Here is a 25,444-nt window from a genome sequence, read left to right on the forward strand (position 1 = left end):
AAATATGGAATGCAGCCATCTACCCATTTCTCCGTCTCTCCATTTCTGTTGCCAGCTGATCAAGGTCTCCCGACGGGCCAATGCAAAAAATTCTTCGAAGGAGATTTGACGCTCGTAAACATCGCCTTCTTTAGCGCCTACCTTAGCCAGAGAGTCCGCTTTCTCATTGCCAGGAATGGAGCAATGCGAAGGGACCCAAGCTAGGGTAATAGTGTAAGAGCGAATTGACAAAGCACTCAATGCCTGGCGTATTCTATTCAGGAAGTACGCTGAGTGCTTCACCGGCTTCATTGACCGAACAGCCTCCAGAGAACTTAAACTGTCGGAAAAAATGAAGAAGTGCTCGGGTGGGAGAGAACTGATGTACTCTAAGGTGTAATGTATAGCTGCTAGTTCAGCAACATATACAAAACATGGTTTTTGAAGCATGAAGGAGGCGCTATGAGAAACGTTGTAAACACCGAAACCAGTGATATCATCCATTTTTGACCCATCAGTGAAGAACTGTCGGCTCTCGCTGACATGCCCGAATTTACTTGCAAACATGGGAGGGATAAACTTTGAACGAAAGTGATCTGGTATACCATGGATATCTTGCTTCATGGACAAATCAAATACTACAGAGGAACAGTCGAATTCTAGGAAGTTATCACGATTGGTGTTAACCGAAGATGGGCTAACCTCCAGCGTCATGTACCAGTAGTACACACTCATGAAACGAGTTTGAGGGTTATGTTCAAGCAGCTTTTCGTAGTTTTCAATAACCAATGGATTGAGAACCTCACAACGGATGAGGAACCTGAGTGTTAACTCCGCGAAACGATTTGTCAGGGGCTGTACTCCTGCAAGTACCTCTAAACTCATTGTGTGAGTCGAGTTCATGCAGCCTAGCGCGATGCGAAGACAGCGGTACTGAATCCGCTGTATCTTCAGCATATGTGTTTTCGCCGCGGATTGAAAGCAAAAGCTACCGTACTCTAAGACCGACAAGATGGTTGTTTGGTACAGCTTGATCAGATCTTCCGGATGGGCTCCCCACCATGTTCCGGTTATAGTTCGCATGAAGTTGATTCGTTTTTGGCATTTCTGTGTCAGATACACAATGTGTTTCCCCCAGGTGCATTTGGCGTCGAACCAGACCCCGAGATATTTAGAAGACAAGCTATGAGTGATTGTCTTACCCATGAGTGTAAGCGGAAACTTGGCAGGTTTGTGTTTCTTTGAAAAGACAACCATCTCAGTTTTCTCCGCAGAGAATTCGATACCCAGCTTTAAGGCCCAAGTAGACAAATTGTCCAGAGTATCTTGTAAGGGTCCTTGTAGTTCGGCTGCTGTTGGTCCTGTGACAGAAACAACACAGTCGTCTGCAAGCTGTCTTAACGAGCAATTTTCCATGAGACAGTCATCAATGTCTCTCACATAAAAATTATAAAGAAGGGGACTCAGACATGATCCCTGGGGGAGACTCATGTAGCTAATTCGTGAAACTGACAAGTTGCCATGAGTAAAACTCATATGCTTCTCGGACAACAAATTGTACAAAAAATTGTTCAAAACTGATGAAAGGCCACTTGCGTGGAGTTTGTCTGAAAGGACATCAACACAAACTGAGTCAAAAGCACCCTTAATATCCAAAAACACTGAACCCATCTGTTCCTTTTGGGCAAAGGCAAGTTGAATTTCTGAAGAAAGCAGTGCAAGACAGTCGTTCGTTCCTTTGGCTCTGCGAAAACCAAACTGTGTATCTGACAGCATGCCATTCGATTCAACCCATTTATCCAGCCGAAAGAGAATCATCTTCTCTAACAACTTGCGAATACACGACAACATCGCAATTGGGCGGTACGAATTATAGTTCGACGCGGGTTTCCCGGGTTTTTGGATGGCTATTACTCTCACCTGCCTCCAGTCATCCGGAACAATGTTACACTCCAGAAAGTGATTAAACAAGTTCAATAGGCGCCTCTTTGCGACGTCAGGTAGGCCCTTAAGCAAATTGAACTTGATTCGATCCATTCCTGGAGCGGAATTGTTACATGAAAGGAGAGCAAGTGAGAATTCAACCATCGAAAAAGGTCTATCCATGGCGTTCCTATCCACCGGAATATCTCGTCGCACGCGATCAACAGGAACGGAATCCGGACAAACTTTCTTAGCGAAATCGATAATCCACCGAGGAGAGCTCTCTCGATCTTCATTAACCGACGATGTATTACGCATTCTTCTTCCGACGGTCCAAAGCGTTCTCAACGAGGTCTCACGTGATAATCCTTCCACAAAATGACGCCAATAACCGCCTTTCTTCGCTTTGACCAAGCTTTTAAACTTGCGTTCAAGGGAAGAATAGCGCTCATAGTTGTCAATTGAACCACGTTTCCGGAAGTCTTTAAACGCGGCGGATTTCTCGCGATAGAGTGCCTTACACTCTTCATCCCACCACGGATTGGGAGGCTTCTTGCGAACCGACGGACCAGGCACAGGACGGCGTTGGGCTTGAAGAGCGCTGTTGAGAATCAACTCGGATAAAAAGCGATACTCTTCCAACGGAGGAAGTACTTCTACCGCTTGTTCTCCATCAATGATCGTTTCCGCGTACTTTCCCCAGTCTATGTGCTTTGTGAGGTCGTAGGCGAGATCGATGGATGAAGACTGTTGTGTTCCATTGGAAATTGAAACTACGATCGGCAAGTGATCGCTACCATGGGGATCCTGGATTACCCTCCATGAACAATCCAGCGATAACGAGCTTGAACATATTGAGAGGTCTAAACGGCTATCCCTAGGACTTCCATCTTGAGCTGGAGGTGCCACTCGTGTAACTTCCCCAGTGTTGAGAATTGTCATATTGAAGTCGTCGCAGAGGTCATATATCAACGTTGATCGGTGGTCGTCATACAGTTCCCCCCAGCCTGTTCCGTGGGAGTTGAAATCCCCAATGAACAACCGTGGTTCAGGCATAACAGAGCAGATGTGAGAGAGATCTCTGCGAGATATCGCCGATCTCGGAGGAAGATATATGGAGGCGACACTGAGGCTTTTGCCTCGGATAGTCACCTGACATGCAACGACTTCAATGCCTGACATCGGCGGCAGATCGACTCTGTAGAACGAGTGATGCTTTTTGATCCCCAAAAGCACTCCTCCATATGAGTCGGATCGATCCAGGCGAATAATAACACATCAGGTGTTAGCCATGTTTCTGATAACGCAAAAACATCGCACTGTAAATTACTAACTAAAAATTTAAAACTATCTAATTTAGGCATAATACTACGACAGTTCCAGTGTAGAACAGAAATCATATCTTCGACCTCTGTGGATAATTTATCCATCAAAAGATATGATCGTTGCAAGGAGGGGCATTCTAGAAGCCATTTGCTTCAAAAGAGGAGTCACACATGGAAGCAATCCTTTGACAATGTTCTTCACTGGGTCAGAAGCATTGAAGAAATTAAGGATGATATCTACAATGCCAGAAAGCGTAAACATTGGAACGCCCTGAGGTTGCCCTAGGGGCTCCGAATGCGAACTTTCTTTTGGCTGAGCAGTTTGAAATTTTGGAATATTTGGGATTTTAGATTTTCCCGGTAGTGGCGGAAAGTCTCTTTCCTCTTGGAGTTTGAATCCAGGAGGTGAAAGCTTTGAGACTTTCGCGACAGGCTTAGTATTTTTCATGGCTGGTGGGTCATCATTGCTAGACAGATTCCGAGGCTTTTTTGTGGGTCTCTGGAGTCTCACACGCTTCCTCGATGAACCCTTGAAAACGAAGGAAATTCCTTCACCAACCTCAGAGTCGGAGCCCTGATCATCAAGAGACAGAGAAGAGTAGATATTTTGGGATTCAGCTGACGGAGCAGCCTTTTTCAACATCTCGGCAAAACTACGCCGAGAGCGCTGCTCTAATGATCGTCGCTGATGTTGCTGCCGGCGTACGTACGTCGGGCAGTTTTCGAGGGCATGTGGTGGACTTTCGTTGCAATAAACGCATTTTGGCGGTATACTACATGCACCATCCACATGTCTCTCCCCGCAAGAAGCACAGCGAGGTTTATTGCAGCAATACTGGGCAGTATGGCCCAGCTGCTTGCAATTTGTGCAATTCATTACCTTCGGTACGTACAGCCGCACAGGTAAACGAAGTTTGCCGATTACAAGAAAATTCGGCAAAGCAGATCCGGAAAAGGTCACACAGAAGGATTCAGAATGTGAATAGATCTTCTTTTCTCCCACCAGGGATACGGAATGCAATTGCTTGCATTCCAGTATGGGGACAGATGGGAGAGAAGGGTTTTTGAAGCGACCACAACCCTGCATCAATTCTTCGCAGGTCATACTGCCTTCGGTGACCACTCCCGCAATCTCAACCCGATGGCTTGGCAGATAAGTTTGGTACTCACGAGTAAAGAGCTCGCAGGCCACAATCTCATTGGCCTGTTTACGGTCACTGACGGTGACGCGCAGCTTACCAGAACCCACTGTGTCAATGGCGACAACGGAAGAGAATCGCTTAGTCAGATCCTTACTAATCTGAATAGTGTTCAACCGTTTGCCTTTGGATCGAAAGAAAACAACAAAAGGCCCACCAGAGTCGGGCGGGTAGGCCTTGAGGCGAGGGGACGTTGGAGATGGTAGAATATTGGTGTCCATTTGAGACACATCAGATTGAGGGGACACACATGGATTGGGCATAGAGGTGTTTGTGTTTTGTTGGTTCAACACATTCGAAGACTCAGTGAGGGGATACGACGTTCCCCCGCCATCATCATCTACACCCATTGCGGTAGCTTAACACCGCAAAGGGCGCACGAATAACTCAAACTAACACTATTCACAGAAATGGAAATTGAATCAAACTGAAAAAAAAAACATACAAAGGGGAAAGGGAAGAGGGAAAACTTTTACACGCAGTAAAAACTAATCAAAAAAGACGTGAAGAGGAGAAGGACAACGAGAGGTACTTATCTTTTACTCTATCCACGCTGGCGTCGTCGATGCTGTAACCGATGGGCGTCTACGCTTGGGGAGAGGTAGCAAGTAACGTACGACCATTCGCTGGGACGCGTAGATGTGTGGTTGATCTCCGCTGTCCACGCTATACGCACACCACAGACGATGATCGCACTGATGAACTCTGCACTGCACACAGGTAGCACACGGGACGGGGTGCGAGCTGCCTTCGATGATACACGTGATCAAAAAAGGACGGTCTGGTTTCTGGTTCGCTGGTACGGTGTATGTGTGGTTGGTCTCTCACTGCCTGCCACCAACCAACACAGGCGTCGATAACGATGGTGATCACTGTCGGTGTGGAGAGCGCACCGCTGTGCACGCTATATGCACACCACAAACGATGATCACCCAGGTAGCACACGGGACGAGGTGCAAGCTGTCTTCTACGATACACGTGATCGGAAAATAACCACGCAATGGCGAAAACGTTCAATACTTTTGCGCAAAACTCGATTAATCGGCAACACAATGGCTTCGCCAAAAGTGTTCCGCTTCCAAGCCGAACTAAGGCTCTTCACTGCACTAAAAACACTTTGCAATAGGCGTCGAAATACCAAAGATTTGGAAAAACGGGGGTGAACCCGGACACACGAGAACTATCGACTGTCTCGCAGGTAGCTCAACAATTGATCCGTCATCTTTGACTAAGCAGCAATAATCCACTTTCAGCTTCACTCGTTTGCTCGCCTATATAAAAGCACTCAGAGAAGAAAGGCGCGCGACCCGAGAGGGGAAAGAACAGACGATCGCTCGGGCTTTCTTGACGCACTGCCCAGAAGCAAGCGTCAAGGTAGAAGGATCAAAAAGAACTGAGAACTGATTTTTTGATAAAAATATTCTTTATTAGATTTACTAAAGAATAAAGAAACTTTACTATTTGATCATAATATTCTTTACTTTATTTTTCTATTCCAACAAAACACATCAGTGAGGTTTGAGCTGGCTAGATAAGATTTGATTTTCTAAAACCAAAAATTTCAATTGGTCATTTGATTGTCAATTGGTGTCAATTGTGATGAAAATCATTCTCCCAAAATGTGAAGTGATTTGGAAGAAATTTGGTTGTGCACACTCCATTTGAAGTTTGTATGGAAATTACTATAGAAAAAGAAAAACTTTTGTGTTCAGTCCTCTAACTGATCGTCATGATAATCTATGGAAAAGTGAACTAACTATTCTCATGTTAAATTTTCCCAGCTACAACTTTGCCGAAGACCACATTGATAGGATGTAAGGATAATTTGATATTATTGATAACAAAGTCTAAATCATGCTGAGATAGTCATTCAATTACTTTCAAAGCAACACTGCATTTTTGCTGTAGGGTAAGTGTTCCCTTAGTTGTGGGTGTTCCTATAGTTGCGGTAGTGCCGTTTTCACTGATTTCATTACATTAACCACAGAACCGACACTGCCAATCGACGTATTTGATTGTTGATACACGGAATAGTTTAAAAGCGCGTTCAAATTGCTTTAAAATTGATGAAATATAACTAAAACTGCAAAAACTTTACTTGCTTGTACCAATAGTTGCGGTAAAGTGTTCCTATAGTGGAGGATCCCATAAGGAAACCACGGATACCCCAACTATAGGAACACAAATTAAAAATATACCGCAACTAAAGGAACTGTGTACCAATAGTGTAGGTATTGTTTTTCACTGACATGCCGTAGATTACTGCGATGAAATCATTTTTCTCATTAAGTCAATAGTCGTTACTTCCCGTTACAACATTAACATGTACATTAATTGCGCATCTTGAATTCGTGTACACGTGTTATAAAATAAATTTTGCCACCCTTTTTATATTTTTCCCATATAGTAGAGGTTGAAATCTTTCTGTTTACTCCAAAAGATTTCTGTTAGGGCTTTCCGTTATTTTGTTATGATTTGTTTATAGCTTAGGTAGTCCATTAATGGCACCGGCACCCTATACATTCAATTCACAGTCATGCAATATGCTCGTGTATTTAATAGTAGTTTACAGCACGAGTAGTACATTTAGTTGAATAATTACGATGAGCGCTCTGAGAATCGAGTTCTTTTAATTTCTTTAGGGATCATAAATCATGTTGAAATGCGTTCACCATTTTGCAATTTCTGAAACTTGTTGTATTTATTACGCAAATCAAAACAGTTGCCCAATGAAAAAGCGTTATGTATGCCATCCCAGATTTACGTGATGAAAAACAGTCTCATGAAATGAGAAATTTCAAAATGAAAAAGCACTGTTTCATACAACAAATAAAGTTGCATTTAGCGTTAGCGTTAGCGTAGTTACGGTATACTTCGTAGATTGGATACTAGCAACATTCATGTTTCTTTTTAATAATCTCATCCTGACTACTTTCAAGAACAAGGCAGGGGAGTATACCTTGTTCAAATCATAAACAAGAATACTAAAAGCATGAATATCGCTATTCCCGGCCACGCCCATCTTTACCGTAACTTGGGATAGGGGAAGGAAATGTTGATGTAGCACTTACTTAATGAGAGGCCACCGACTCAGCGACACCCTCATAAGTGCTACGGAGTTGGAGGTTGGGGAAGGTATATTGTCAGGATTCGCCTAGAAAGCTGGCGATAGACCATCAATATTTGTTGTTTAAGCGTTTTCAAATTAATCTTTTTAATGCCGGCAATCAAAAGAGAAAACAATAGCTTATTTATAGTATAAATAGTATTTCGCGAAATGCTTGTCGATTGTGCAGTAATATTTTTGCTCAATAACCAGTAAAAAGCAAAACCGATCCCTCCAGGGTCATCGGATTGTATAAAATAACGATACGCGTAAAAAAAAAAAATCACGCCTATTGAAAAACTGTACTATGCCCATTGAAAAACTGTACTGGGTGGTACTGTATTTTTAGATAATCGAAAAAGGAAAGGAAGCGCGTTCGAACTAAACACCCTAGGATAATACAGTCGGTTTTTCTGCTCAAAATTATACGAAAAGCAGAATCGATCCCTCCAGGGTCATCGAACGGTTAAAAAGCATCCACAACCGATTGTTAGTTGCGTAACACCCGCCCGGACAGAATGCGCAATCTGAACATAATTATCAAACTCCGAAAATAACATTTTCCGTTCAAGAAACGATCAGAAGTTCCACGACGCGGACAAAAACGATCCGGAAGGCTCACAAAAGAAAAAGTATCATACTGGAACAAACTCACCGGATTGATTCTCTAAATTTATGTGCTTCCTGTCACTTCCGGATGGTTCGGTGAACTTAGGGCAGCCAAAAACCAACAGTACTGAGGACACAAATCAAACAAATCACTTTTTCATTTTTCACTATTCCATTTCTGAATGTAAAAACTGTCCTGCTTGGGCTTCACGAGCACTACCTAGCAAAACGCTCCAAAACAGGAAAAAAAAATCTCCGGCGACGAAAACATGCGCGAAACCGTGAGCCAAATCTATCGGACGACGCAAAACCGAACTGTCCTGCTTGGGCTTCACGAAGCACTACCCAGCAAGACGCACCAAAACAGGAAAAAAAAAATCTTCAGCACCGAAAACACACGCCAAACCGTGAGCTAAATCTATCGGATGACGCAACACCGAACTGTCCTGCTTGGACTTCACGAAGCACTCTACAACAAATAAAGTTGCATTTGTTGCAAAAAGCAGAATCTGTGTTAAAATTGCATAGCTATTATGAGTATTCTGATGTCCAAAACAGAAACACACAGCTGTTGATACCCGATAGTCTTAATCTTCAGAGCCGATGTAGAGCTGCAAGTAACATATATATCATCGCTCCTGAACCAACATGTTAACATGTCTTGCCTCTTGTTTTTGTAATCGAACATGTACGTGCCTACACACGAGCGACCTACGAAGTAATTGTGTGTGAAAAGTCAAGTGTCGTTAGTCAACCCGGTCGATTGGTCACATTTGTTGATTTCCTGACCACACAGAGGGTTCGCTGATCACTAGAGTAAAATGGGTCAAAAGATCGAGTGGGGCAACAAATGTCATAAATGTCATAAAAATTTAATGAGTGGTGTTAAGCAAAAACTTTTTTTAACCACCTCAAAGGGTAACAGCATACTATTCAAATTCCAACCTTAAATTTGCAAGCATCATTTTATAGTTGGTATAAAATATTACTGCTGCAAAAATATTAATATTTTCTGCTGTTATGTTTTGATTCTGCGTTTAGTTTCACAACGTTTTCTCCGTTTCATGAGCTAAATGACATTTGAACCATGGATCAGTGCACGAGTTCACCCGTTGACGTTTGAGCGGTGCCGTGTTATTTACGTGACCATGGCAACGAGTGAATTTGGCACCGCTCAAACGTCAGATAATGAACCCGTGCATCGGTTCATTCTTAATCTGAACTATGGACCGATGCACAAGTTCACTAAATTGACGTTTTAGCGGTGCCGAATTCACTCGTTGCTATGGTCACGTAAATAACACGGCACCGCTCAAACGTCAGATAGTGAACTCGTTCATCGGTCCATTGGCAAATTAGCGGGGTGTAAATTAAAAAGTGCACATGTTCGATTTATAAGAGTAAAACCAACAAAGGTACCTTTTAATTTCATCTTAATTGTATACCTTTTGACAGATTCTAACATAAGTTTGTTTATCACCATTGTATTGATTGATTAAATCTATTCTACAAATGTTCATTATTCCACTAGACTCGAACTTCTGCCCCTCCTTACTCTAAGCTCCCGTTGAAAAACAACCAATGATGCATGTGGTTTTACTTTATCAAGGCCCAGCTAATCCAATCGACATTGTGGAACCTACGTGACATCACCGTATCCAGTATCTCTGCATTCGGTGCACAAGTGTGCCTAATAGGTTCAGTAATCCGAAGACATTTCAGCACCAAACTGCAGTACCAAATGTTCGCAGTCACATAAAACATAAACCTACCTCTTGTTGATGCAGGTCAAAGCACCACCGAAGAATGTTCTCCACGTAGCATGATTAAGGGAAGATTTGTGGGGGCGCCTCAACCAACGGCACTGGTAGACTTGCCACAGGCTAGCCATACAGGCTCTGGATTCAGCCGCACTGGCGTCTGCCGGCTGCACCATTTAATGCCAACAGGGATCCATAAACTACCGGGACGTGCTGGAATTTATACAACCACCGTCCGTCGCATTTAATTAACTGAGCCTCCCTTGAGCTTGACTAATTGTTTGATATAATCCAGAACTGGGGAGAGCTTTCTCGAAAAGTTTCTGCTCCGTTTAAGTGTTTAAACGAAGACCTTGCTAATTGGGTAACTCTTGGGCTTTGAAATGAAACCATTTTGAAATAATAGTGTATTGGCCATTATGGCAAGCATTAAAAATAAAAGCAAATTTTTCGTAGTAAACTAGTTTTTTTTTCCTAGAGGGGCCTAGAAGGGAGAGAGGGGCTGCGTGTTCTGGGGATGTAATTTACGTCGCAAAAATGATGTTTTGCACGAATCTATTAGTTTTTGTAATGTTTTAGTTATTGTACACGTAAGTGACTTCCGCAGACCTATCGTTTTGTCTTATAACACCGCATCAGTGTAAAACGAATTTAGTTCTATACGAAGAACATTAAATGTAGATGAGTTGGAATTTATTGGATTTTTCGATGAATTTACTTCGAGGCATCCCTTCAAAAATACCTTTAACATTCCTGCCGGAATGACTTCAACATTCCGATCACAATTTCATGGATTGTTTCAAAACGTCAATTGTATATTGCTCAAGACCTACAAGCAGGAATGAACCTAAAAAATCTTCCTAATGTTTCTTTAAAGTTTTCTCTATGGATCCTGGCAGAATTGTAATTTGGAAATCTACCAAGATATTTTCACGGGAGAAGAAAATACTTCCGAAGTAAATGTGGATTTTAAATCCTCAAAAGGTATTATTTGCAAATTTTCTTCACAGAATCCTGAATCTTCATAGAACCCTTGCACCATGCATCCGTCCAAGATTTATTTCAATGGATTTTTCTGGAAATAACTATCTGAATCAAGTTCATTACAGGATGTCCAATCTGGGGACATGAGATTTTCATGTTCCGGGATTTTAGTATTCAAACTCTATTTTAATAAAGAATTGACCATCTTTTTCAAAACGATAACCAACGAACAATTTATTTTTCAAAAGATCACTATACCTGTGGGACTGGAATCCGTAAGCCTGAGTCTCTGATACAAATACCGTCAAACGGGGCTTCTTTTGACGTTTTTTCCACATTCTTCGACTTTGAGGATTTGTAACTCTTAAAATTATGGATAGATAATGATAATTCTTGCCTATATTTAAGTTGTATATGTATGTAACAAATGTGCAAAACATTAGGCAAATCCATCAAGAAATAACAAAAATGCTTGAATAGCGAAAAAAGTGTGTCCTTCAAGACAAAAAAGGGGCTACTTTGGACATTTTCACAATTTGATAATGAAATTGATTTTTCCTCATAACTGTCAAACTGATTCTATAGATTATCGTCCACAGTGATGTTATTGAACGTTTTTCATCAATAAACATAATTTAGAAAATTGCAAAGCTAGAAACAGTTACACATATATAACAACTTCCTCTTAAATGGAACTATCAGTTACGAATTCCTGATTATTAAGTTGACATAAACAAACGATGTAACTACTAGCTACTGCGATGATTAATGAGTTATGTACAAAAACTGTTTTTTTTATTCTTACTGTTATATGAACGATATGTAGAAGGATTACATTAATACTAGTGATCCTTTATAGAGAGATAAGCATGGGCGTAAATAGCCATCAGTCTTCGGGGGGGCCAAGGGCCCTTAGCATTGCAGGTTTCCGATACTTGTTTCGAAAATGTGTAAATCGATTACAGCAGCACAAATTTATACAAAGGTAGAACATAACCTCAAAAAAATGTCCAAAATCGTTTGATCATTATGTGTAGTGTACATTAGTAGAATTTAATAATTTTGGTATATTTTAGCAAGATAACGTGTTTTGTACACAATCAGATGATGTGACATAGAACTCAAATGAAATTCAATGATTTAAAATAAAGGAATCCACGTTCACCCACATTAATTCTGTTTGAGTTGTAAAAAGTGTTCTTTTTTATGAAAAGTAGTTGAACAAACAATGTTGCAAATGGAATTAATTTTTCTAAATCAGTTTAAAAAATAAGAATTGTTTTTCAATAGTATATTGATTGTTTATCAATAATTTCTCAACAGTTTACGCAAACCGTGAATTTGAATTCAAAAATTGTAAAATTCTGAATTATTGGGTCACCAAGTGGCTCGTTAGCTAAGCTGGTAAAGTACTCGTCTAGGATTCGAGTCCCATCTGAGCACGTAAATTTTTTTCATAATTTAATTAATAATTTATCCATGCATAATGAGTTAGTTAATTTAAAAACCATGCAAATTAGATTCCGAAAAACTCAATATATGAAAACTGGAAAAGATGTAGAAGGACGCTCACTTTACGCAAGTTTTGTTGGACTTGGTACAATAAAAAAAATCTGAATCAAACTTGGAATTAAGAGAAATAAGAGAGACAATATTATGATTTTACATGCAGTTTTTTTTCAAAAACTTTTGAGACTTTGAAAAACCCCTTTGTATTTAGTCTTTGAAAATTATCTCAAACTTGATTTAAAATACAGAGAAAACTATGAGAGCTTTAACCCCAAATTATGGTGTTTAAACTTAGTTTTAAAAATGATTCCAAATCTTCACAAACCTCACCTCTCACAAATATCTCGTTAGAATAGAAGCAAGTTTTATCTATTTTTCTTAAAATCGTCACTTTTTTAAATAACAGATAGTTTACATAAATGCAGAAATATCCATAATGATAAGACACCAGACATTTGGAACAAATCTTTGGACAGAATATAAAATTCTTATACACTGTATTTTCCGGTAAGAACGATTCTTATTATCATTAAAGATCATTGATTAAACAAAATTCTAGATATTCTAGAAATTTAACCACAGGCTCATTTTATCATTGAAGCAAGCTTTCCAATAATAGCATGTTTGAGGGAGAGCACGCTTTGAATAATAGCAACAAACAACAATTCTAAGGGTGATATCCAAGGTATCGTTGAAACCAACTGATATGTCGCAAGTGCAAATCAATGATAATCAGCTTACAGTTGAACCGTATAGCTACGTTAGCTGCTTTTAACAAATAAAAAAAGTAAAGAAATTCCAAGATCGAAAGGGTCAATAATTTTTCTACAGCGAGCCCCATTTGAAAAGCCATTTCTTCTCAACTGCCTACTGCGATCAAAGAAAAATGATTTTCTTGACCATTTCAGACATGCATCAAATCGGCGATTACTTTTCTTTTCAACAGCAAATCAGCGGTCTAGTGGGGACTATGCACCTGAAAAGAAAAGTAATTGCCTATCTCGATGCGTGGGAAATTTTGTTTCCAGAAATGAAAAGCATTTTCCTTTGATCGCAGTACGCAGTTGAGATGTAATGGCTTTTCAAATAAAGCTTGCTTTACAAATTTTTTTGACCATTTCTTTCACAGAAATGTTTATTTTTCTTGAGTAGAACAGTATACTTAGCTTAAATTACTATAATTGATCTTAAAATCTCGAAGCTTGTAATAAGATTGGAATCATACTTAAAAGCCTAATCATTTGGTTTTATGATTGACTATACGACTACAAATAGATCAAACGAATTCTGCCTATTGTAAAACGTGTTTCGGTCAATTTCATCATCAAGAAAATAAATGACAAAAAAGGGTTTGGTAGTAGACACAAGACGTTTTTAAACTACGTATTGCTGTTGCATGTTAAACAATGATCATTCAGAAATTTCGAAAATATATATCCAACATGCAGTTTAACTATTATCTCATCATCTACTTTTCAAAAAATGTAGAGGGGGCCAAATCCACGTTTCGAAGGGGCCAGGCCCCCCCTGGCCCCTCCCTATCTACGCCAATGTAGATAAGCGGAAGTAAAATGGAATGATTTGGCAACAGACCAGCAGCGCTGAACTTGCTCGGCGTCGAGAATAATATTGTACCACGGACATGACTTCCTCATTGCTGGAAAGTGTTTTTTTTTTCGTTATAGATCTTTGATCTGCATTTCCAAACTAATAAATAGTAGAAAAAACAACAGCTAAAAATCGCATCGACAAGAACTTATATAGCGAAAATATCATTTTTTTTTTCTTCATGCAAAACAACTTTTACCAAAATAATTTCAACCGGATTACACTACTTCTCAAGAAATACTCAAAACAAACATAACGCATGTTCGTTTGGCTCACGCTTTGACAGCTCTCGCTGCTCGATTGGCTCACACATTGACAGAAATGTCAGCTTCCACGAGTCTCTCTTATAAAGGATCACTAATTAATACCAGTAACTAATTTAATACCAGTAAGTAATTTTCATTTGAAGTGCAATTTATGAGGTAAAGTTTTGCAAGATCGTAAAGAAGTAAGTTTGCTTTTGTAATATGTTTTTAGTTTATTGGCAGCTTAGAGCTGGCTTAAGAGTAGTTTATTTTAAGCATTTGAAGGATGCAGTTGTTTTGTACTGCAAATTCGTGTTAAATATGACATAAATATTTTTCTAGAGATTATGTTGTGAACTTGTCATAGGTACGTATTGAAATATGTGTGTTTTATTTTAACAAACATTTATTTAATTTTTTTATGTTGTAAAACATACAAGCCAAAACATTATAATAAAATAGAAGTCGTAAAAATAAGACCTTTGATCAATTATTTTAATAAAACAACAATTTTAAGCAAAATAAATCACAAAATTTTCATGAAACATGACGATTTGATAGTTTTGTGATGCACCCAATAAGTTTCCACGACATGGGTAAAATTCAAACAATGTTTGCATAGCCAATGTTTTATACCTTGTTAATATTTATTCTGACTTATTTTAAATGTTTTCTTGTTCGTCCTGTTATTGTTGATGTTGTTCCAAAAAAAATCATCGTTTTTGTTTAAATTCAGAAACTATTTTTAACAACTGATACTGAAAAATATAGGCATTAAAATAAAAACACATATGTACAGTATTTTTTTTATTTTGAATTAATTGAAAGTGGGAGAACACCAATTCAATCATTAATGTCATCCCAAACATACAGAAAACATTAAGTAGAACAAATCAAATGCCATTTTCTTCTCACTACTTGTTTCATTTCAAGGTTATGAATTTCTTTGTCTTTTCCAACTGCTTGATTTTGATGAATTATTTCCCTTTTTCGTTATTTTTTTTCCCTGCTGCACCTTCTTCGTAGCCTTCGTACGTTCTGCTGATTTTATTTGCTTTTCTTCCGCATGCATCGCCTTTTTCTCATCCCATTAAAAGCAATTCTCATTCGCTTTTCTTGTTCAAGTACTGCCTTTTTTATCATGTTCTGCAGACTTCATACTAGAGGTATATATTTCTCAGGAGCACATAAATGTACTGACGAGTCTCCAGCCAACCCGTCTCTCAGCTCATCGGAATCCTAGGACGGAGGCTCACGAAAATTCTAAAAGCGCGCGCTAGGTGATGTGCTCTCGGGGAGACTCGTTTCATGCGCTGCTCGGCGCTACGTCTCGCCATTGTAACTCTTGGATCGCTAGTCTTCGACCATATGATATAGGCAATCTAGACACCTGCATAACGAGGCGAAAATACTTGTAGAGGCTCTTCGTTATACTAAGCAGTTGGATACCGATGGCGAGCCGTAGCGCCGAGCAGCGCATGAGACGAGTCTCCCAGAGAGCACATCGCCAAGCGCGCGCTTTGAGAATTTTCGTGAGCCTCCGTCTAGCGCAGCACACTAGGATTCCGATGAGCTGAGAGACGGTTTGGTTGGAGGCTCGTCAGTACATTTAGGTGCTCCTGAGAAATATGTAACTCTAATTTTGAACAGCATATGTGACGGAGCGCATGAGACGGCAGTGAGACACATCTCAAGAAAAATGAGGCGCACCTAAAAAGGTCTCACAATGTACAGAGCGCCCGTGCGCTTGCAAGCAATGAGGCTCCTGCACCTGAGGCTACAGCGCGTGCACAGTAACTCTACTTCATACGCTATTCATCTATCTTTTTCTTTTCACGTTGGACTAATTTCTTTTGCTATTGTTCCACACGCTCCACTTATTTTTTTTTCACGTTCCTGTAGTTTCTTCTGTTCTCCTTCACCCATCACATTTTATTCTACGTTCCACTAATTTCCTCTTCTCTTATTCCTCGCACATTAGGGTGCCGGTACCAATGGTTGTAATGTACCAGTAGATTGGACTATGGAATAAAACGAACATTTTTCGATGAAAACGATATGTGCTATTTTTGGTAAATAGATCGTCTCTAGTTTAGCCGATTTGCCAAATTTCAGTTTTTTATTTTATCAAAAGCCATATAAATAATTAAGTTTATGCAAAAAATTTGCTCCCTTGCACCAGTAGTTGCCGTCGTTTTTCAGTACTGGATAATCAGGTGGAAGCAGTTTTGAAAATGGATGTATAAAAATGAAAAAAAGCTCCAGAGATGATCTTTATGCTTCATTCGAAAGATATTAGTTGCCGTTCCAAGGGAAAAATGTTAAAGCTGTGTAAATATTTACCATTCTGTTTAAAATTCCCTGTAGCACTAGCGCAACTACTGGAACACGTGTACCAATAGTGGCTCAAGCAATATTATGTTAATAAAATAGTTTTATCACTCTTTTTATATTTTTTCCCATATAGTAGAGATTTAAATCTTTCCGTTGGCGCCAAAAGATCTCTATTAGGGCTTTTGGTTTTTTTGTTATGATTTTTTATAGCTTAGGTAGTCCACTAATGGCACCGGCACCCTACTATGTTTTCTTCTCTTCATGAAGAGCAAAAGCTGGGTGGCATCTGAACCTGTACGAGATGAAGTTCATTTTTTGGAGATGGATTACTTTTTGTGAGCTTTGGCGAGGCTTCCTGTTAATATGAACAGAAGTCACCAAATCGACCAATTTAACATACCTGCTGTTCACCCATTAGCAATCCTACCGCAACCATTGCAAGGTTCCTATTCACAATTTATGTTTCCTAATCCGTTCTTAACATTGTTGAAGCTCCTTTTTTGTGCGTACCGATTACTGCATCTTTGACAGTCGTTTTTGAAATTTCGAAAGCATTCACAGCTTTGAGAGATGATTGACCATTATTATTAGGCACATAAACCAAACTTCACAATGACAAGCGATCACATTATGATTTTTATAATTTTAAAATCATGGCCTACTTATACTCAGTTAACGTTAACATCAACTAGAGTTACTGTGCACGTGCTGTAGCCTTAGGTGCAGGAGCCTCATTGCTTGTAAGCGCACGTGAGCTCTGTACATCGTGAGACCTTTTTTGGTGCGCCTCATTTTTCTTGAGATGTGTCTCACTTCGGTCTCATGCGCTCCGTCACATGTGCTGTTTGAAATTCAGCGCAATAATTGAAGTGATTACAAAAGTTTTCAACGAGGATCGAAATTGTAACTTTTGAATCGCGAGTCTTCGATCATATCATGTAGGCCATCTAGACACCTGCATGATGAGGCGAAAATAGCTGTAGAGGTTCTTCGTTACTAAGCAGTTGTTTCACAACTTGGATACCGATGGCGAGCCATAGCGCCGAGCAGCGCATGTGACGAGTCTCCCCGAGAGCACATCACCTAGCGCGCGCTTATAGAATTTTCGTGAGCCTCCATCTAGCACAGCACACTAGGATTCCGATGAGCTGAGAGACGGTTTGGTTGGAGGCTCGTCAGTACATTTATGTGCTCCTGAGAAATATGTAACTCTAACATCAACTCATCATTTATTGTAATCTAGGACAGGACGTGACAGCTCAACAAGGACTGCCCCGTTGTTTTTCAGCCGATAGCATTGACGATACAAAAGCCAGTGCTACCAGTATCCCTTCGAAGAAAATCAACTGAACAAATTAAAGTGTCAAAGCTCATAATTTGGTTGTTTCTTGCATGCTTCCTTCATTTAGTGCAATAGCGAATGCAAGCCTTTTTTTTAATTTAGGGTAATATTCAAAACCGGTGATATTTTTACAGAAAATTCACACAATTTCTATTATACTGCTCTCAATTAAGTATTTTTTATTTATTTTAGTATTGTTGGAGCACATGCGGTAAACCTAACATTGAATATAGAATGCTTTGTAACAAAAAGATTTCATGAAAAATTTCCTAACTTTTGATAAAAACTTTAACTTATGAACTAGCAACACGGCCGGGCTAGCAACAAAGTGCCCTGTTGCAATCCAACTAAACGATGTGAAAGTAGGCCTTTGTCAAAACGACCAATCAGAAGTGGTCTTTTTTGACAGGCAATAGGTTTCGTTTTTGTACTTTCACCTGACACGTCTTGTCTTAGATTGTAATTAGATGTAAATATAACATTGAGTTGGAGTGCGAAGAGATGAAGCAGCTATATCGTTCTCAAGAAACGCGTAAGTTCTTCAAGAAACTCAATGCATCCCGCAAAGGCTTTGTTCCGCGAGCCGAAATGTGCCGGGATAAGAATGGAGGTATCTTGACGAACGAATGTGAGGCGATTGAAAGGTGGAACAGGACTACGACGAACATCTTAATGGCGCAGAGGAGGAAGACCAAGGCAGCAGGAGGAATGGCTTCACCCACAATAGGTAGAGTTAAGGATGCCATCAAACAGCTCAAGAACAACAAAGCAGCTGGAAAGGATGATATTGGAGCGGAACTTATTAAAATGGGCCTGGACAGGTTGGCCACTTGTCTGCACCGATTGAAAGCCAGGATCTGGGATACAGAACAGCTACCGGGTGCATTATCGGACCCGTTTGAAACACGCAAAGGACTTCGACAAGCCGATGGTCTTTCCTGCCTCCTGTTCAATATTGCGCTAGAAGGTTTTATGAAACGGACGGGCTTGAACAAGAGGGCACGATCTTCAATAAATTCAGCCAGTTCATCTGTTTGCTGATGACGTGTATATTGTCGGAAGAACGTTCCAGGTGGTTTATGAACAGTATACCAGGCTGAAACGTGAAGCAGACCGGGTTGGATCGAAGGTAAATACGTCGAAGACTGCTAGCTAGAGGAACCGAGCGCGATAGACGCATGTTGATCGACGGGGATGAGTTCAAGGTGGTGGACGAATTTGTCTACCTCGGATCATTGATAACGTCGGATAACAACTGCAGCAGAGAAATTCGAAGACATATCATTGCCGGAAGTCGTGCTTACTACGGACTCCACAAGACCTTGCGGTCTGATAAACTTAACCTCTGTACAAAGTGTATCATGTACAAGACGCTGATAAAACCGGTAGCACTCTACGGGCATGAGACGTCGACAATGCTCGAAGAGGACCTGCGAGCGCTATAGGAGTTTTTGAACGACGTGTGCTTAGGACGATCTTCGGCGGAGTATGTGAGAATGGCGTTTTGGGGGAAAGAATGGACCATGAACTTGCGCAAGTCTACCGTGAACCCAGTATCCAGAAAGTCGCCAAAGCTGGAAGGGTACGATGGGCTAGAGAGGAGATCCTCAATCAATCCCTCAAAGAGTTCCACCAGAATCTCCGTTCAAAAATTGTATCAAACATTCTGTCAATTATTTGGTCTAAAACTATCTTCATGAAAATCGACAGTTATTACTCCTTCCCTGTATTTCCAGAATCTCCAGAATTCTTCCATAAAGTTCTCTAGAAAATCAGCCAAGGAAAGACAACATTTCCACATCTTCTCCAAACGAAAATTCTCTCTGAGTAATCGAAAGCAAACACCTATGAATGTGCAAGCAAACACCTTTGAATGTCATGGTGAGTATCGCTTCTTGTTTTCGTTCGACTGAACGATGGTTTCAAGTTTCAAAACACTTCGGGGACACTCCAACGGCAGACCAAAAACTTTTTGCGCACTTTTAATTTTGATTTATTCTGTTTTGCTCACACAACGCACCAATGGGTAGAAGCGATGTGCTCTGTAGAGGAACATGGCCTGATACGCACTGACGAAGTGAATTGACTCGAACCATTGAATCCTTGCAGGACCGATTTAATTTAAATTGATTGCCGAATGATGTTAAAATATGTTTATCCAACAGTAACAACTACAAACCAACTAATAGATTTTCCATAAATTTCCAGTTGTAAATAAAAAGTTTGTCACATTTTTGCTTAAATCGTAATCTTTTCTGAAGATTTTATTTACGAATAAGCGTTTCTATGCAATAGAGCAAACTCATGGAGAAGCTTGATGGTGACTCATTGTTCTCCATACTAAATGACTCCACCCATTCGGTCATTTTGGACCACCTTCGTTTTTCACAAAACTTCAAGACACTATTTGAAGATTGGAACTGTTTGTACTTTGATTGGCATTAATGCATCACAAATCCTAAAGAGTGACATTTTGAACAATTTTACCCTACTCGAAGTAGTTTGGCATACTCAATGGAACGGCATAACTGGTGGAAAAAATGGAATCTTTTTCCTTTTGTCTGAGATACGAAAAGGTTGTGGGAAGTACGATAACAAATATATTCGGTTACTGTACTTTCAACTTGTTAATAAGGGAAAGGTGCCTATTGGGCATTGTCAGCATATTGTAATAATAAAAAAAACTAGTTGCAACTTGCCATGAATTACAGTTACTGCGGAATTTCCATCACCGTGCCCCTATGCTATAGACTTCTCTGCACGTGATTTATTCATTTTAGTGAATAACTCGCACCGGCTCACTGTTAGTATATGAACGCAAATATGTGGGTGGTGTTGGGGGTGTAGTGGCTGCCAGTAAAAGCAAAAACACATTGACAGCGGTGGGATTCGAACCCACGCCATTTCTGACTGGTGCCTAAAACCAGCGCCTTAGACCGCTCGGCCACGCTGCCTGTACGAGTGTTTCATTGAGGGAATAAAATGGAATAAATCAAGAACGAAGACCGAATTCGCTACGCGTACCAATTCATACATGTGATAATGTGATGTGCTACATCGCGATAGTAAGCTCGTTCCCCTGTAAGCAGCTACGTTCTCTTGCGTTGTCACCGTTCACACTGACCAGTCAGTGCTACGACACGATACTGATGTAAAAATTGTAAAGAACGAATTGGAATTTGAATTGCGAAAGCAATTATTATGTATTAGGTCTACGCGTAGGCAAATGATATGGTGTAGTGATTTACACATATTGATTTTTTTTTTAATTTCTTTGTTAGTATCATTTTATTCATTACATTCATTTATTACTTCTAGGTGTTATGTAGTTGGCAACACTATCTTTCTAATTTGTTAAAACTAGATCTACGCGCCAACTGGAACAGATGTTTGTAGCACCCTCTCATATTTCAACTATTTTTTTTCGGGATTTGTACAGTTTGACTAGATAAGCTTCTTTGTACAAAATTTATCTGGACTCATTCATTTTAAAAAGGGCCAAACTTTATACCAGCTTTTTAAATAATGTAATCGAAAAACGACAAGTTATAAAAAAGGTGTTGTATCGATGAGTTGTAGATAATTGTCTAAGTTAAAAAAAATACAGTCGACTCTCCATATCTCGATATTTAAGGGACCATCGACTTATAGAATTACAGTCATACCTCGATATAACGTAACCTCGATATAACGTAATTTTTACCTTGATATAACGTCACTTATTTTGGCTTCCATTTATTTTTCCATTTTTTGTTAAAAACATGGTTTATGAACTACTATAAACCTTTTCTAAAATTCAAACACCAACCAATACTAAATCAAAGCAATGCAAGCGTTTACTATCACTGAATACAGTCATAAATCGATATCGAGTTAGCTATTAGCCAATGTTAAAACCAACATTTTGGCATTGTTGTACATTTGTGAACATTATTCTTCTTTATTTTTGTTGCGTTTACGCTCCCACTGGAACCAAGCCTGCTACTCACTTCAATTTTCCATTAAAACATTAATAATTGTTGATTTAGACTGTGCATTCAAGAAGACAAGATCAAACTCATATAAGATTTGTGTGTCGCCGGGCCATGCTGCCATCGCCGATTCATTTAAAGTATATTTGATAAACATTTTGTTTTCTTAAAAATGCTTAAGGAAATATTAAGCTATTGCTTTAGGAATTCCTACAAATATCTTTCAAACGATTTCTCCAAGAATTTTATGTTTCTTCTCGGATTTCAACTAAATTCATTCTGAGGGTGCCTCCATAGATTACTCCAATAATTTCTCCAGGGACTCATCTTAAACTATCCTGGTATTAATGTATTAAACTTAAAACATACAGTGAGTCACAGTGATAATCGTCCACCCTCATATTTTCCTTTCAAAGTTCTGTTATTATATATATAAAAAAGCTGTGGTTTTCTAATTCATACAATTATTTGGATATTTCCATTACTTCATTGTGGAACTGTTTTTATAAATATTAAAAACAAAATGGAATCGAAAAATAATAAAGTAAATTTAAACCTCAAATATAAGCCACAGTGAAAATCCTCCACCGATATCAATTTATAGTTGATCTAAAAGAATTGTCATTTTTTAGGTGTCAATCCATAAACTAGTATCGAGTAGGTAAAAAAAAAACTTAAAAACTTAAAACTATCCTGAGACGATTTGGCATAGATCGCACAAGTTTCTCAGTTTCAGTTTTAGCGATCTTAATCCACTCAATAGTAAGCGCACTTTTCAAAGTACATCTGCTCGTTATTTGATGTTTCCTGATTTAAACATCCAACAGATGCCACAAGTTCTCGATAATGTCGAGATTTGTAGATTGTCTCGGCAGATTGATGATTGATGGACATTTTTAACCAAGCTTTCGGTTTTGCCGCTGTATGTTGCAGATGTTTATCCTGGTAGATGTAATGCCCATCTTTTTGAGATAAGGAAGTTAGGTAAATTAAAAGCCATTTTTTACGCTTTCGATTCTTCTTCAATGAATCAAGATAGACGTATTGAGCCATGATCCCGTCGATAAAATGCCAGTTACTAACATCAGATGCTGGCATGAAGCCTCAAACTATCACGGAACTACTACCATGCTTAGCAGTTTCACAAAGATTTTTCATTTTCAGGTCTTCATTCGGTTTCCGGCAAACTATAACCCTGCCGTCAGATCCGAAAATATTAAACTTGCTCTCATCTGTGAATAGTAAGTGCTTCCAGAAGTTGAAATCCTTTCCAACGTGTGTTTCTGTAAACTCCATACGACATTTCACGTACTTCGGTGATACAAACGTCTTCCGACTTACAACTCGGCCATGAAACGTTATGTTTTCGAAGCACTCTACGCATAGTTTCTGGCTTTATGAGATACTTTTTCTGAGATACCTGCTTCTTGAGATACTTTTTCGCTTCAATTGCGAGTTTCGGTGCACTTATCTTGGGGTCAGCATCAACCTGGCGAAGAAGCTAACGCTCAACCGCTCCATTGATAATTTTCTTCAACGATGTTTTGGGTTTGATTTTACTTCAATGGTTAATTTTGTAGCGATTTATTATACTCTATACGGTAGTACACCCTTTTCCAACAAATTTGGTGATTTTCAGTTGATTTTTGCCATTTTTGTGTAGTTTTATCACAAGTTTTCTTATATCTGACGATGTCTGTTTATTTCGTCCCATTTTAATGGAAATACTCTAAAAAACTAAACCTTTTTTATTCTTGCATAGCAGATCGTGCTTGAATGGATGTGTGTGCGCGAGTTAAAGAAATGATATGAATGAAAACTTTATAATATTACCCCAAAAATCATGCATAACGGCAAGGTGGACGATTTTCACTGTGACCTTATTATTGATTATTTTTACAAATTTAAAGCTTAATTTATTCTTTTAATATTCAATGACTTGAATTGCATACAATTATCAAGACCCTTGCCGAACTAACGTAACAAGCCATTTAATTTGAATTCTTGTTCTATACATGAATAGTACGAATTACTTTTCTTGTAATGTTCAAGGTGAACGATTTTCACTGTGACTCACTGTATTCTTAAAATAATTCCGACAGGCAAATTCCAAAAATTCCACTAGGTAACCCTCCTGATATTCATGTTTAAAAATTTTTAAGATTATCTTCAGAAATGTACCAGGGATTCCACCAGATTTTTTTTTCAAAGCGATTTTCGAGATTCCTCCAAGAGCTTCTAGCAACATTTATTCAATATTGACTTAACGGTTTCCTTTTTAAGAATTCCTTTAGGAATGTAATCAGAAATTCGCATTCAATTCCACCAAGAAATGGTTCAAATATTCCTCCAGGAATTTGTCCAGAATATGTCCAAGAACGATATCTAATGAATTCCGGATTCTAGAAATTTTAAATACCACTATTTTGAAATTCTACAGGAAATAAAGAGGATTCAACTATGAATTCTTCAAACCATTCCGCGTATGAAACTTATTTTTATCCGGGGTATAGAGATTCATAAATTATTTCAGCATTTTTTTTATGAATTCTTCCAGCGCCCCTTTTAAAGACAAATTCAGTTATAATTCATAGAATGCTCAAAAAATTATTCAAAAAAAAATCGTCCAGGTAAACAATTTTCTCGGCATTTCTCCAGCAATTTCATTATGAATTTCTGCAAAACTTTCTCCAAATATTTATACAAAAACCATTCTATGTACTTCTTCAAGGATTCTATTTGAAATAAAATTCATAAATGATTCCATCAGGAATTTCTCAAGAAAGTTCTCAATGTTTTTTTTTTTTCATTGGGTTCTTAAAGTCATTCTTAAAGATATCGTCTAGAGATTTATCTATGGGTTTTTCATTACAAATATATATTATTCATTCAAAAACTGAGCAAGTTTCCCAGATCCCCCAGAGAATTCTCTTATAATAATGTCGATAATCCCACCACGTATTCGTTCAGAATCTTTTGCATGGAAAATTACTCAAAGATAGTTCTTGTTTTTAATGAAGTTTTCTAGTGATTTTTTCATGAAATCTGAAAAAAATCAAGAATTTTTGGGACATTCATTCTAAAATTATGTCAAGAAATTACAACAAGATTTGCTTTTGGAGTTTTACTACGAGCTCCTTATAACAAAATTCTTAAAGTTCCATAATTGCATGCTAGAAATGTTCATGGACTGCTCAACATTAACTATTTTGAAGATTTCTGAAAGATCTCATTAATGAATTTCTTTTATAGTTTCTCCGAGTGTTCAAGGATTCCACCAAAGATTTTTCCTGAATACATTTCTGTAATAGAGACGTAAAAATAAAAAAATAAAATAAAAAAAGAAACAAAAAATATCGAAAAAATATGTAAGATTCGCCGACAAAGGACTCCTCATACGGTCTTAATCTGGTGAACAGAATTCCAGACATGATTTTGTACACCGAATTAAGGAGTGTTATCCCTCGGCAATTGGCACACTTCAGTCGATGCCCTTCCTTGAACAAAAGGCAAATGAGACCATCCGACCAACTAGTAGGCATTTGTTATT

The 25,444-nt window shown here is 38.8% G+C and overlaps 1 protein-coding gene and 1 non-coding gene across 2 annotated transcripts in view; one reads left to right on the top strand and one right to left on the bottom strand.

Moving 5' to 3' along the window:
- The window catches only part of LOC5567028 (protein artichoke), an 87,809-nt gene that overhangs the window by 48,015 nt on the left and 14,350 nt on the right, over positions 1 to 25,444 (top strand). The window lies entirely within an intron of this gene.
- Positions 20,798 to 20,877, bottom strand: Trnal-uag. Its single transcript has one exon. It is a non-coding gene; the product is annotated as a tRNA-Leu (tRNA).

The sequence above is a fragment of the Aedes aegypti genome, chromosome 2 (assembly GCF_002204515.2).
Source record: "Aedes aegypti strain LVP_AGWG chromosome 2, AaegL5.0 Primary Assembly, whole genome shotgun sequence".
NCBI lineage: Eukaryota > Metazoa > Arthropoda > Insecta > Diptera > Culicidae > Aedes > Aedes aegypti.